The following is a 16,124-nucleotide window of genomic DNA, read 5'->3' as shown; positions in this document are numbered from 1 at the left end:
TTTGGGTTAAAATTTGTATGTCCTACCTGGTCCAGGAAACCCTAAGTTGAGAAATTAGCTTAAAGTATTCCTAGATTCATGTATAATTATTCTAAAATTATAATTATACATGGGATTATGACTGTGAAAACATCATGCACCTATGTAAATACAGTGTTCTTATTCTAGGAGACTGGGGATATAAAATGTAAATTTTATTATTTATTTATTTATCTATTTATTTTTGACTTAGTGATTCAGCTTGCTTTGTGATCCTGGTCAAATATCTAGTCCTCTCTGGGTCTTTGCTTCTTTTTTTAATTAATCCTCACTCAAGGACATTTTTCCATTTTTTGTTCAGGTAGAGTGGGAGGGAGAGAGAGAGAGAAACATAGACGTGAAAGGGACACATTGAGTGGCTGCCACCCGCACGACCAACCAGGGCCGGGGACAAACTGCAACCGAGGCATGTGCCCTTAGCGGGAACCGAACCTGGATCTCTCCAGACCGCAGGCCAACGCTCTAACCGCTGAGCCAAACCGGCCAGGGCACCTTTGCTTCTTTATTAGGTAAAGGAAGGGTCATTTTAGCCTTAGCTTTTTATGGTTCTATGATTCTATAAAATTATTACTTCATGAATATGATATAGAACTGAAGGTCTAGGGAACAGAAAATTAAGATCTTATCTAGGTCACTGTTTCTGATTAGCAAAGCCATTAATGCTGGCTCATTTTTACTACCCTGAGGTTCTACCAACCTGAAGTAGTTGGTGAGGAAGGACTCTTTTCTTTCTTGTCTGATGTCTTCCAGCGTCTGGACCGCATAGATCTGCCTGCTGCCGTGCCTGTGCAGATGGCTGTGCAGAGGCTTCGTGAGCTGACTTGGGAAGCCACATTCCCATGTACTTTTCTTCAAGAAAACTCCATGTAGTCATTAACTAACGTGCAGGGTGCCTTTTCTGGGTGTGGAAGTTAGAGGGCAGGGCAGGGATGGCATCATAGGAAGGACTCTTTCATGTTAAATTTGCTTTACTTTAGAATAATTAGGTAACATGATGTTTGCTGCCCTCAAATATAATTGGAAGTAATTCACAGACATTGATCTATTCCAACACTGATCTGATCTGGGAGAGAGAAACCGAATCCTAACAATATTCCTTGAGCTCCTATCCAGCCACACATGGACTTCTTAGTTAATGAGCCAATAAATAAATTCCCCTTTTGTTAGTTTGTGTTTTCCAAACTAACTGTTGGTTTGGATTTTCTGCCTCTTGCAGCCTGGACAATTCTTAATGGTAGCAGAAGTTACCTCTTTCTGATTTCTACTCTCCAGTTCCTGCCACTGCCCTCAGCCTACCTCATCCCTGGTCTCTTTGGTCTCTTGATTGCTGGAAGTGGCCCAGGGTACCTTTCTGAATTTATTTGCTGCAGAGAAGTTTCTGTACCTGGTGGACAGAGAAGTGAAGTAGCATATCGTATACCCAGTAAAGCAACACCCCTGGCCAAGGGATTTTCCCACTACAGAATCTAATTGCATGATGATGCAAGTTGAGTAGAGGCTAGAAGTAGAAGATAAGCTAGAGTCCAAGAAACCAGCAGGACAACTGTTGCAGAAATAAAGAAGAGGTGGAAGTCATTACTGAAGATGGACCACAATCCACAAATGTGATTTCACTTAGTCTACCTGATCACTTTACTTTTATTCACTCTTTGCAAACGAGGCTCTGAGGGGGTAACTACTTTGTCCGAAGTAACAGAGAATATATTTAATGTAGATATGCCAGAGTCTTATTCTTCCGGCTTTCTCACAATGCTACCATTTCTAAGTGAGGTAAAAGGGAACTAGATTAGGCTGATGGTGGTCCCCAGAGGGGTGATGGGAGGTGAAAGATAACAAAGCTGTTTCAAATAAATAACATCTTCCCAAATTTTGCACTCAGTCTCAATCTGTTTTAGCCTTCCATGTCTATACTACATACTTTGAGTGCCAACAGCTCAGGCTTTAAAACAGGAGGTGTCTGGATTTTCATCTTTGCCATACCTCATAGCAGTGACACTCTGGGGGAAATTATTTAACTCTAAGACTCAGTTTCCCCATCTGTCAATTGTCAGCCTCTCAGTATTGCAAGGATTGGAGATAATGCTTATAAAGCTCAAATACTGTGGACATCACAAATGGGTGTTTACTACATGAAACTATTTTAATATTATATAACCCAGAAAATTATTAATGCTTAACTATGATTCTTTTTGAGTAAATTTCAAATGTTTCTCTCTATTACTCTGATCTGCCTCAGATCATCAGCCCTGCCTTCCTGGAGCTACTTATCTTCAAGGAATCAGAGAAAGTACCTTCAAAATGTTGACATAGGAAAGGTCAGAGATAGCATGCGAAGAATTTCAAAGATAATCCTATCTTTCCCTTTGCTCTTCCAGACTGTTTTCAGCTGGTTCAGAGTAATTTATATCTCTGGTTCTGTTAAAGTATGTGGCATCATTTAGACAGTGCAAATATAACACTAATTTTGGTGCAATCTAATTGTAGAGCGACAAGAGGTAAATCTAGAGGATACATATAGTATGAAATGGCCAAGTGTGCCTCACTTCTGTAAGAACCACACAGAGGGAAACATTGTGCTGCAAGTGAGAAATAGCTGATTTGGACTCATGCAGATTCATATAAAAATAATACTTAGGACCCCTAGGATATCTGCAACTTAACCAGTTGATCATTAACATATTGTAGAATAAATGTAGACCTGCAATTATTGTATGCTGCTAAGTCCACCTTCATTTTCATCTAAAATTCTGGTGAAATGATCTGGGGTATATCTTTTGAAACTTTGTCAACATTTTGAATTGAGGATATACATAAAAAATACTGATTCAGGTCAATAAATAAAAGCGCAATATTCTGAAATCGCTAATGGAGCATAAAAGAAAGCCTACACAATAACCCTGGATTAAAATCAAGGGACTGTGTTTAAATTACAATTAAGCGCAGAAGCAAAAGATCACAACAAAACAAAAACCCTATACTTTAAAAGGTTGCATTTAAAATAGCTCCACATTCCAAATGGGAAACACAGAAAAGCATGATTGTCAACCAACATTTATTGAGGACTATAGCAAGTATGTTGAACTTTGAATAATTGAATTGCACATTTAAAAAATAATCTGTCTTTTATGACAGAAATCAGGCAGTTCCTGGCATAATTTGACAGCAGCATTCTGCCTTTTCCCGGTCAGCATGGTGTGAGGCAATGCAATTAAAATCAAACTGTGATTTGTTTTGACTGGTGAGATTTTTCTCTTCTCTTTTATGTAGTATACATATTTGTCCACATGTTAAGTTTTATTATTACAGAAATATCATATGCATTTTAAGTAATTTTGTATTATTAGTGCTAATGGAGATGCTCTGTGAAGATGGGACCCTGACTTTGGAACTGCAGCAACACCTAACATTCTGCCTGCTATTCTCTCTTGCTCTCCAAAGTTATTTAAATTGCTTTCCCCTCCTCCCCAAAGACAGCAACCAAACTGTCCCAGACTACCAATGCCCCCTCCTGGCAGCAGCATGGCCTCGTGGGCTTGTTTCCCACCTCTTCCTGTCTCTTCTAAGGCCAGAAAAGCATCTTTCTTCTCTGGTTCATTGCAGACAATTTAGCCCCAGGCAATATCTTTCCCTTACATACCAACATAGTTTCTCTAATCATGAGCTATATTTCTGTATCACTGCTATATATACACATACATATTTCCTTGTTTTATTTTATTTAAAAATTATTTATTTTTATTGAATTTATTGAGATGATATTGGTTCATAAAACCATACAGGTTTCAAGTGTACAACTCAATAAAGCATCATCTGCATACTGCATTGTACACTCATCACCCAAAGTAAAGTCTATTTGCGTCCCTATTTATCTCCCTTTTGCCAGCTTCCACCTACTTCCATCCCCCTTTCCCTCTGGCTATCACAGTACTATTGTGTGTCTGTGTGTGTGTGTGTGTATTTCTGCTTAATCCCTTAACCTTTTTCATCTAGTTCCCCAACTCCCTCCCCTCTGACAGCTGTCAGTGTGTTCTATGTATCTATGAGTCTGTTTTTATTTTCTTTGTTAAATTATTTTGTTCATTAGATTCCACATATACATGAGATCATATGGTATTTATCTTTCTCTGACTGGCTTATTTCGCTTAGTATAATATTCTCCAGGTCCACCCATGCTGTCGTAAATGGTAAGATTTTCTACTTTCTTATGGCTGAGTAGTATTCCATTATGTAAATGTACCACAGCTTTTTTTTTTATCCATTCATCTACTGATGGGCACTTGAGCTGTTTCCAGATCTTGGCTATTGTAAATAACACTGCAATGATCACATGGATGCATATATTTTTTCAAATTAGTGTTTTGAGTTTCTTTGGATATATTTCCAGATGTGTGATCACTGTGTCAAAAGGTAATTCCACCAACAGTGCACAAGAGTTCCCTTTTCTCCACATTCTTGCCAGTACTTGCTGTTTGTTGATTTATTGATGGTAGTAGCCATTGTGGCAGGCATGAGGAGATATCTCATTGTGGCTTTAATTTGCATTTCTCTAATGATTTGTGACATTGAGCATCTTTTCATATCTATTGGCCAAATGTCTATTCAGATCCTTTGCCCATTTTTTAATTGGGTTGTTTGTCTTCTTGGTGTTGAGTTGTGTAAGTTCTTTACATATTTTGGAAATTAACCTCTTATCAGATGTATCATTGGCAAATATGTTCTCCCATGTAGTGAGTTCCCTTTTCATTTTGTTGATGGTTTCTGGAAAATAGATCCAGAGATATAGAAGCTGGGAACAGACTGACCCTTAGAGGGAAGGGGTGATGAGAGCGGAGGCAGGGAGAATTTACATGCATATATGCATAACCAAAGGACACAGATAACAGTGTGGTGAAGGTATGATGGGAGGAGGGGGAGCGGGAGCTGGGTGGAGGGGGACAATGGAGGAAAAAGAGGGACATCTGTAATACTTTCAATAATAAAGATAAAATTTTTAAAAAGAGTCATTTTAATTTCTTTTCTGGGGACTGTCTGCTTCTATCCTTTGCCCATTTCCATGTTAGTGACCATTTTTTTCATTGATTTCTAGAAGTACTTTATGTATTAATAGTTTAGTTCTTTATAACAAGTATTTTGGTAAATAATTTTTTTCCATTTGTCCTTTGTCTTTCGGTTTTATGATTTCTTTTTTATGCAGAAGTTTCTTTTTATTTTATAGGGTATGTTTGTTATCGCTTTTTAAAAAAGCTTCTAGATTTTGTCTTAGAAAGTTATCCCTACTCCAAGAAATTCTCCTGTGTTTTCTTATAGTATCTTTTTATTTTATTTTATCCTCACCCGAGGACATTTTTCCATTTTTTGTTCAGATAGAGCGGGAGGGAGAGAGAGGAAGAGAGAGAGAGAGAAACATCGATGTGAAGGGACACATCGAGTGGCTGCCACCCGCACGACCAACAAGGGCCGGGGACAAACTGCAACCGAGGTACCTGCCCTCAGCAGGAACCGAACCCGGGTCTCTCAGTACCGCAGGCTGCCGCTCCAACCACTGCGCCAAACCGGCCAGGGCTCTTAGATTGATTTATTATTATTAAAAGTTTTTAAAACATGTTTACATTTCTTTAAAAAATTATTTTTTCTTTATTAATTTTTGCAAGAGAGGAAGGGAGAGAGAGAGAGAGATAGAAACATCAATGAGAGAGAACATTAATTGGCTGCCTCCTACATGCTCCCCACTGGGAATTTGGCCCACAACCTGGTCATGTGCAGTGACCAGGAATGAACTGGCGACCTCTTGCTGCATGGGTTGATGCTTAACCACTGAACCACACTGGTTGGGAAAGATTTATTTATTTTTTACATTAAAATTTTTGATACATCTGGAACTTATTATAATAGGCAATGTATGGTACAAATAAAACATGCTTTTTTTCCCCAGATGACCAGTTAGTCAAATATCATTTATTGAATAACTCATCCCCCCACTCCCTCCTGAAATGCCACCTTTATAATGTAGTGAATTTCTATGTCTACTTGGGTCTATTTCTGGTTTTTCTCTTCAATTCCACTGGTTAGTTTGTTTATGTATGAAATAACTAGATAGTTTTTAATTTAAGTTAATATTTTAAAACTTTGTTGTTGAGAGTATTACAGGTGTTACCCCTCTTCCCCCACCTTTGTCCCCCTCCTCTGGGTTCCTGCCCAACTCCAGGCCTTCACCACCCTATTGTCTGTGTCCATTGGCAACGTATATATCCATATAAATTTTTTGGTTATTCTCTTTCCAACCTCCCACCTCCCTTCCCTCTGAGATTCATGTTTTAATAAAGTTAGGACACTTTCCACTGCTTTTTTGTTGTTCAGAAATTTTCTGGCTAATTTTGATTAATTTCAGTATAAATTTTAGAACCATCTGGCCTAGTTTTTTTAAAAATGGCATATTTATTGTGATGACTTTAAAATTGAAAATGAAATTACAGAGAATTAGCATCTTTATGATGTTGAGCATTTTCATCCCAAAACATGTTACATCTTTCAATTTGTTCATTTCTTCCTTTGTATCCTTCGTAGTGTTTTCAAGTTTTCTTCTTATAGGTCTTGCACTTTTATATTTAAGTTTATTGCTTGATATTTATATTTTTGTTGCTATTAGTATTTTCTTTCATTTTATCTTATAACTGGCTGTTGTATTCTGTAAAAACTATTGATTGCTATACATTATTTTGTATTCCACTATCTTAAAGAATTCACTTGTTGTTTGCAGTGGTTTTTATTTATTTTTTGTTGTAGTTTTTAAATCTAAAACCAAATTGTTAATAGTGGGCATCTCTGACCTTGGTTGTGAGGATAAAGGGAGTGACTTTTGAATTGTGGTTCTCAACCTTGACTGCACACTAGAATCACTTTAAAAGTCCCAATGTCCAGGCCTCACTCCTGACTGATAAGTCAGATTCTCTGGAAGACAGGACCAGGTAAACTGTTTAAAGATTTCCAAGTGATTTCATGTGTAGCAAGATTTCAAACTAATACTTTAGTGATTTTTCCCTTTAAGCATGGTGCTTGGTTTAGACTAAAATTATCTATATATTTTACTGAGATTTTAAATTAAGAAATAATTCCTAAATTCTGTGAAATATGATCATGATTTTCCTCTATAGAACTGTTAATAGAATGAATTATAATTCTAGTTCCATTATATTAATATAGTGAATTATATTAGATTTCTTAATATTGACCTATCCTTGCATTTCTTGAATAAAATTTCATGTCCTATTTAAGATTGTGCTGAAGATTTTTTACATTGATATTCATAAGTGAGATTGATATGCCAGTTATTTGGCATATGGGAAATCACGGACAGGTTTGGCACTAACGTTATACTCATATTATAAAAAGATTTTGGAACTTTTTCTATGATTTAAAATGCCTTGGTTGGGTAGGCTTTGACAGGTTTTATTTTATTTTTCTCTACAGAGTTCAATTAGTTTAGATTTTCTATCTCTTATTAGGTATATTTTGGTAAATTATATTTTCTTAAAGTTAGCTATTAAATCCAGCCATATTTTCTAGTTCATTTTCAAAAGCTAAAGTATTCTTTAAGATTCTTTTAATTTTTTACATTTGGCTATTTGTTTCCATTTCATGATATCTTATTTCTACAATTGTAATTTTCATCTTGATTAGGTCAGCTAGCAATTTATCTAAGTTTGATAGCATTTTTTAAATTTAAAAATCAGCTTTTTATTTATTACTACTACTTTTTATCATTTTTTTTAATCATTAATTTATCTTTTACTACTTTTTTTTTCCTTTGGTTTATTTTGTTATTTTTTGTTCTCACAGTTTGAGCCAGATTTTATTTGTTTGTTTGTTTATTTATTTATTTATTTATTTGAGGAGGGAGACAGAGTAGAGAAGGGAAGGAGGAGGAGGAAAAGGGGTTGGGGAGGAGGAAATGGGGGGAGATGGAGTTGGAGGAGTGGGAGAACAAGGACGGGGTTCAGGGTTTGCAGGAGAGGAGAGGGAGGAGGAGGGAGAAGAAAGAAGGAAAGAGAGGGAGAGAGAAAAGGAGGAGGGAGCTGAGCCAGATTTTAATACATTTATTTTTATCTTTCTTATTAATATATTAAAAACTATCAATTTTCCTCTGAGCCCTGTTTGACCCGTTTACCATAGGTTCTCAAATATAATGGTTTCATTATCATTGTTTTCAAAATTTTCCAGTTTAGACTTATATCTGTCTCCCAGGAACTGATTAGCAGAGAGTTTTAAAATTTTCAGGTGGAAGTAATTTTGTTTGGTAATTTCTAGTTAATTGCATAATGATCAGAGGATATTTTCTATACATTACATACTTTTTTGGAAATTTTTGAGGTTTTGTTTGTGGCTGAAAACATATTGACTTACGTGAATATGTTCCATAGATACTTGAAAATAAGGTGCATTCTACTTTCAAGGTCAGAGTTTGACACAGATTAATTATATCTACCTTATTAATTATGCTAATTGTGTCTGTCATTTTTTCTTACTTTTTATCTTTTTAATATGTTATAAACTGATAAAACTAAATTAAATTTTTGGTATATTTCTAGTATATTTCTGAATGTTATTGCCTAGATATCAAATAAACATTTTATCTTCATTGTGAATTGAATCCTTTATAAAGTGTCCTTTATGCATGTTTAATGTTTTGCAGACTGAATTCTACCTTGTCTGATAAGATGAAGTTCTGTTTAATGCGTTGTTGTTCGAATTTGTCTAGTACACCTTTACCAGTTCTTGTATTTTATTTTGGAGGAGGGGGGTTTGATGTGTAACACATTTTATTTATTTAAATAATTATAAAGCCAGCCCAGTGGTGTAGCTCAGTGGATTGAGTATCACCCTACAAACCGAGAGGTCCCAGTTCGATTCCTAGTCAGAGCACATGCCCAGGTTGTGGGCTCGATCCCCAGTAGAAGGCATGCAGAAGGCAGCCGATTGGTGTTTCTCTCTCTCTCTCCCTTCCTCTCTCTCTAAAAAAAGATCAATAAAAAAACATATAAAAATAATTATAAAACCAGTGTTTATTAAAATAAATTTCATTTTCAAAATATAATAGAATCTATAGACACCCTGTATATATTTTGGGACATACTGTAATGCATCTAGCACAGTGCCCAGAACACAGTAGGTTCTCAATACCATTATTATTAGCTAACATTTTATGAGTTCTGGCTATGTTTCTAAAAACTTAGTCTGAGCTATCTCTTTAATTACTGTTTCAGGAGTGCCTTCTGTACAGATCCCTGAATTAGGTTTTTTTGTGATTCAATCTGAAGATATATATTTTTTAAATAAGTGAGTAAGGTTAACTTATATGAATGTCACGATAAGATGTTTTGTTATTACTTCTGTCATATTCCTTCATAGAGGCTATTAATTGATTTATTTATAATTTATGATGAAATGCTTGATCATAGTGGTAAATTATAGATGGCTGTAGATTATGACTTCTGTCAATCAGAGATAAGATCTATGTCCCTTTGCCTTCAGTCTTCATGACCTTTGTGACTGCTTTGATAAACATAACATGGCAGAAGTAAAACTGTGCTAGTTTCAGTGACCAGGCCTTAAGAAACTGACAGCTTCTACTTTCTTTCTCTTGGAGGCTTGAGCTACTGTGTAAGAAGTCTGAGACTATCATGCTAGAGAGGCTAGGTGGAGAGGCTGTGAGATTACATGGGGTGGAAATGTAGCTCAGGTGAGCCCAGACATCACTGACAATGTGCTAGGCATGTGAATGAAGCCTTCTTGGACCCTCAAACCAACCAAGTCACCAGCTGAAAGCTACTGTGTGACCCCAGTTGAAAATATGTGGAGTAGAAGAATCACCCAGCCGAGTATTTCCTAAATTCTTGACCCATAAAACTGTGAAATATAATAATTGGTAATTGTTTTTAAGCCACTAGGTTTCTGGTAGTTTGGTACACAGCAATGGATAACTAAAACATTCACAATTTTCTTCTGTTCGGTGGATCATTTTTTTTTTACAAGTGTTCTTTATGTGTTGCTAAGTTTGGTTCTTTTTTCCACATTTCTTCTTCTAATATTTTTCTCTTAATGCCATTCTCTTTTTTATTGTTCACCATTACAGGAGTTGCCTTTTCATGGACCAGTTAAGTTCCAGGAATGGAGGATGTGTAGGGTGGGGGAGAGGCCAGAGTCCCTTTCTAGGTTTCACAACCTATGAAACCTAAGAAGAAAGGTCTTCTTTTCTACTGCCACAGAGGAGATTGCTTCCTGCAAATATGGCTGTCTGTAATTTGTTGTACATCTCTAAAGCAAATTGAATTGAGGCTCACTTTGCCTTCTTCCCTATTCACTCTAGTTTCTGTACTAATTTTTTTCTCAAATAAAGAATGTAGATAATATTCTTCAGGGTAAGTCTCTCTCCTCCAGGAAGTATACTATTGATGGCATTTTCTGAGATCTGCTGCCCTTGGGGCTTCTTGCTATAGTTTCCATGCTTCTTCTTTTCACTGGCTTTTATGAGACTTTGTTGTGGACAACCCTTGGACATATTTTGGAAGCAGCATATTATCTCTGTCTCTTTTACACATGCAAACGGACTTTAGAACATTTTGTTGTTATTGTTTCCTTTTCGTTTTGTTTGAGTACCAGGAGAGAAGAAAGAAATATTGACCTATGTAGGCATATTCATTCTAGAAGTGAAATATTTCTCTCAATTTAAAGAAAATTGCTTTAATGTGCTGCTTTAATTTCCTTGTATAGACACAACTTGGTCATTCTGTTCATAAGCAGCTGTTTGTGTGCCTGTGAGTTTTAACCTAGCTGTGAAGGGAGTTTGAAGAAGAGACTGCAGAATTTATCTCCTTAAATTCTCTTCATCATCTTTTTAGTCTGTTTTTTTTTTATTCTCACCCGAGGACATTTTTTTCCTTTTTTGTTCAGATAGAGTGGGAGGGAGAGAGAGTAAGAGAGAGAGAGAAACATCGATGTGAAAGGGACACATTGACTGGCTGCCACCCACATGACCCAACCAGGGACGGAGACAAACTACAACCAAGGTACATGCCCTTAGCGGGAACCAAACCCGGGTCTCTCCAGACTGCAGGCCAACGCTCTAACCACTGAACCAAACCAGCTAGGGCTTTAGTATGTTTTTAAAATAAAATATACTAACATAGATATTTACTATCTGTTCCAATGTTTATGTAAAAGGTATCTGTTACAGATGCCTGATTTGTACTTCTAGTGACAGAGAAACAATTAAAGCAATTAATGTAAAACTGCCATGAAAAGGCATTTACTGTACTTCTGCAGAATGTATTTTTCTAAGGTGAGTGGGCATAGAACAGGATATTTACTGCCCCAGAACTGTAATCAACTATTTCTCTAAGGTGACTTGTTCCTTTTAGTAGGAAATTACTTTTAGAAACCATAATCTAGGTGCTATGGGTGTTCATTACTATTAAGTTGATTATTATTTTGAGGCCTTTTCAGTACTGGAGTTAGGATATATATGTTACTTTTAAAGCTAGGATGTACCATAAGGTCATATGTTTATTTCCTATTCAAATTCAGAACTTTCAGGCCTTCAGGGCTTTTACTTCAGTCATCTTACATTTGTGTTTCTTTTAAGTAGTCTAAAACCTAGGAATAAACTTAACCAAAGAAATAAAGGACCTATTCAAAGAAAACTACATGTCACTGAAAAAAGAAATAGAGGAAGATATAAAAAAGTGGAAACATGTACCTTGTCCATGGATTGGAAGCATTAACATCATTAAAATGTCCATACTACTCAAAGCAATCTGTAGATTCAATAGAATCCCCATTATAATACCTGTGACATATTTCACAGAACTAGAGCAATTACTCTAAAAGTTTATATGGAACAAAAAAAGACCTTGAATAGCTATAGCAATCTTGAAAAAGAAGAACAAAGTAAGAGGGATCATAATACTGGGTATCAGGTTATACTACAAAGTCATTGTAATCAAAACAGCCTGGTACTAGCATAAGAACAGGCATATAAATCAATGGAACAGAACAGAGAACCCAGAAATGGACCCAAGACATTATGCTCAATTAATATTTGACAAAGGTGGCAAGAGCATACAATGGAGTAAAAAAAAAGCCTCTTTAATAAATGATGTTGAGAAAACTGGACAGTGACATGCAAAACATAAAACTAGACTACCAACTTATACCATACACAAGAATGAACTCAAAATGGATAAAAGACTTAAATGTGACCCATGAGTCCATAAAAGTCACAGAAGAAAATGCAGGCAACAAAATTTCAGAAATCACACGCAGCAGAATTTTCACTGATACAGTGCCTAAGGCAATAGAAACAAAGGAAAAAAAATGAACACATGGGACTACATCAAACTCAAAAGCTTCTGCATGGCAAAAAAACCCAACAACCATCAAAATGGAAAGGGAACCCACTCTATGGGAAAGCATAATTGCCAATGATATATCACATAAGGGGCTAATTTCCAAAATATATAGAGTACTCATACAACTCAACAAAAGGAAGACAAAAAACCCAATTAAAAAATGGGCAGAGGGCCTAAATAGACACCTCTCCAAAAAGGACATACAAATAGCCAAGAGACACATAAAAAAATGCTCAACATCACTAATCATCAGAGAAATGCAAATTAAAAAACAATGAGGTATCACCTCACACCTGCCATCAATCAAACAAGAAGTGCTGGCTAGGGTGTGGAGAAAAGGGACTTTAGGACAGTGCTGGTGGGAATGCAGTCTATTTCAGCCACTATGGGAAGCACTATGGTGTTTCCTCAAAATATTTAAAATTGAATTGCCATTTGACCCAGTAATCCCACTTCTAAAAATATACCCTAAGAAGCCTGAAACACCAATTAGAAAGAATACATGTACCCCTATGTTTATAGCAGCACTATTTACAATCGCTAAGATCTGGAAACAGCCCAAGTGTCCATCAATAGATGAATGGATAAAAAAACAGTGGTACATATGCACAATGGAGTACTATGCAGCTGTAATAAAGAAAGATCTCTTATCCTTTTAGATGACATGGAGGGATCTGGAGAATATTATGCTAAGCGAAACAAGCCAATCAGAGAAAGACAAATATCACATGATGTCAATTATTTGTGGAATATAATGAACAAAACAAGCTGAGGAACAAAATAGACCCAGAGACATGGAAGTAGGGTGCAGACTGACAAACCTCAGAAAAAGTGGATGTGGGGGGATGGAAGAGATAAACCACAGAACTTACACGCATGTCTGCATAAACAAGGACATAATAATGCTGGGGAGGCAGAGGGTGGGATTGGGAGGAAAAAGGAGAAACATCTGTAACAAAAATAAATAAATAATACATAAATGAATAAACAGTCTAAAAACCTTAAGTTTTAACAATACTAGCATAATCACTCATTTTATTTTTCTCTAAGTACAACTGTCTCATATTAACATTAACATTACCACCAACAATATATTGACTAAAAACCATAAATTTTTTTTCTCATAATTTTGTTGTTGTTCTTAAGCTATATCCCTTTAGGTGGGGATAGAGTCAAATGACTATGTTGTAACATTATATGGAATAACTCCTTTGAGTTGTTATGCCAAAAACTTTTGATTCTTGGGGATTGCTTTACTTATTTCTTTAATTTTGTCTTATAAATATGTTAATAGTTACATGGTTCCAAGGTTAACTCTATAAGTTATATTCAAAGGAGTGAAGCTTCTACCCTTGTTCTTCTATCCAATTCTCTCCTCTGTTTTATAGGTAACCATTTTTTTTTTTAAATTGTAATTTAGATTTCCCAGTTTTTAAATATGAGAAAATATATAGTAATCTTCTTTCTCTTAAACAGAAGCCATTACAAGTACTTTTCCTTGTTATGTTTTTGTTTCACTTAACAATATATCTTTGAGATTTCTCTATAACAGCTTATTACACTATTTCCAATTCCCTTTTTATGACTGCATAGTACTCCATTACAAGGCTATACCATAGTTTATTCAACCAGTTTCTACTGATAGACATTTGGGTTGTTTATAGCTTTTTACTTTTCCAAATAATGTTGCAATTCAGAACATTATATATGTATCTTTTTACTATTTTTGTCCACGTGGCCTAAAACATATATCTTTTATTTATTTTAGTGTTTATTTAGAAAAATCCTTTAATAGTTCTTTTAGAGGGAATCTAGGAATGGTAAATTCTCTTATTTTATTTGTTTGAACATATATATATTTGCCTTTGCTTTAAATGATAGTTTTGCTGGGCAAAGAATTTTAAGTTAATGGTTATTTTGTCTCTGTACATTAAAAATGGTGCACTATTGGCCTCTACTGTTGCTAATGAGTAGTTGGCTGTTAAGATATATAGCTATTCCTTTATAGGTAATCTGCTCTTTCTTCTGGTTGCTTTGAGATATTCCTTTGGCTTCAGATTTTCTATAGTTTTACCAAAGTATGTCCAGTATGAATATATTTTTATTTATCATGGTTGGTTTTCATTTTTATTGTTGTTGTTAATCTTCACCTGAAAATATTTTTCCATTGATTTTTAGATAGAGTGGAAGGGAGGGATGGAGAGATAGAGAGAAACATTGATGTGAGGGAGACACACCGATTAGTTGCCTCCTGCATGATCCTGACCAGAGCCAGGGATCTAACCTGCAACCCAGGTACGTGCCCTTGACTGGGAATCAAACCTGTGACCCTTTGGTTCATGGGCTGGTGCTCTAATCGCTGAGCCAAAGTGCCCAGGGCTACCGGTTAGGTAGCCGACTTGGTGATATGCCTCTGTGCCTATCTGAGTGGCAGGTGAAGAGAACCTGGAAAAGATCACAGGGTAGAGCAGCATGGGGCTCCAGGGAAAAGCCAGGAGCGCTCTCCACTATTTGGCAGGTCAAATTCACTTGTGGAAAGTAGCCTTGAATGAATATTTTGCCAGATGCCACCTGAGAGGAAAGGACACTGGTGAGGAGATTGCAGTGGCAAAAGGCTGCAGGATGGACCTCCAGGACTGACACTAAGATGAGTGTTGGAAGTTGTGAGTCACCACCAGCTGCTCTTCTGCAGAGGGGATGGAGCCCTGGAGAGTATTTTGAGGAACTTATGAGGGCGTCCAGCTGTGCTTTGCCTTTCTGTTCCTCTCCAGAATAATTTGTTTCTTTAACCAGTAGCTTTAATGTTACTGTATTAGAATAGATCCCTTTCCTTTTTTTTTTTTCCTCTCCTACAGGTGAATACCTTTATTGCTGTTTACTGGTCTTCAGTATTTTTTATTCATTTTGTTTGCCCTATTAAGCCCCACACCAGCCTTTTAACCTCTTTGGGCTATGTTTTGACGTACAGCTCCCTGGTGTTTGGAGTGAATTTTCATATTTCATACTAAAATGAATCTGCTTTGTCCATCCAGCATTTATCGCTGGCTTCTTCTGTTGCTAGGTGCCCAGTCACCACCCTCTCTTTCTGCACTGACCTGAGCACTCCTTTGCAGCCGCAGCCACTGTCCCTCCCGATGCTCCTCATCACCAGCTCTCACACGCACTTTGCGCTCCAATGAAGGGGCCACTCATGCAATCAGGTATGAAGGGATCGATTTTTTCAGAGTGATTTATACCCTCTGATAATTGAGCTATCATCAGTGACACTGCTGAACACGCAAAAGAAAGCGCGCCTCTAGTTATAGGGAGAGCTCAATCCTTGGAAGCATCTGAAAATGGTGACAGGACCATTGGATATCAAAATAAAACTCTAGCATCATCAGGGGCCCCTGGGCAGCATATGTGCATTTAAAAGGAATACTTTACATTCAAGAAAAATCCTGCTAATGAGAACTGAGCTTTAAAAGAGGACATGGGTGAAGCCAAAGAGGTGCCCTTGAACCTTAATATTACCCCCATATTCTTTATGATTCATTCTATAAACAGACCTTGTCAGGAAGGAAGATGTGCTCTCCTCTCCCATGGTCTTATTATATCAAAAAGTACAGACACCCATCACCAACCATGAAACACCATGAGGCACAGTAAATGGTTAGGAGTGTTGAACTTGACAATCAGAGA

The sequence above is a fragment of the Molossus molossus genome, unplaced genomic scaffold (genome assembly GCF_014108415.1).
Source record: "Molossus molossus isolate mMolMol1 unplaced genomic scaffold, mMolMol1.p scaffold_m16_p_18, whole genome shotgun sequence".
NCBI classification, from domain to species: domain Eukaryota; kingdom Metazoa; phylum Chordata; class Mammalia; order Chiroptera; family Molossidae; genus Molossus; species Molossus molossus.
The sequence above is the reverse complement of the archived record's forward strand: the minus strand, read 5'-3'. Positions refer to the sequence as shown.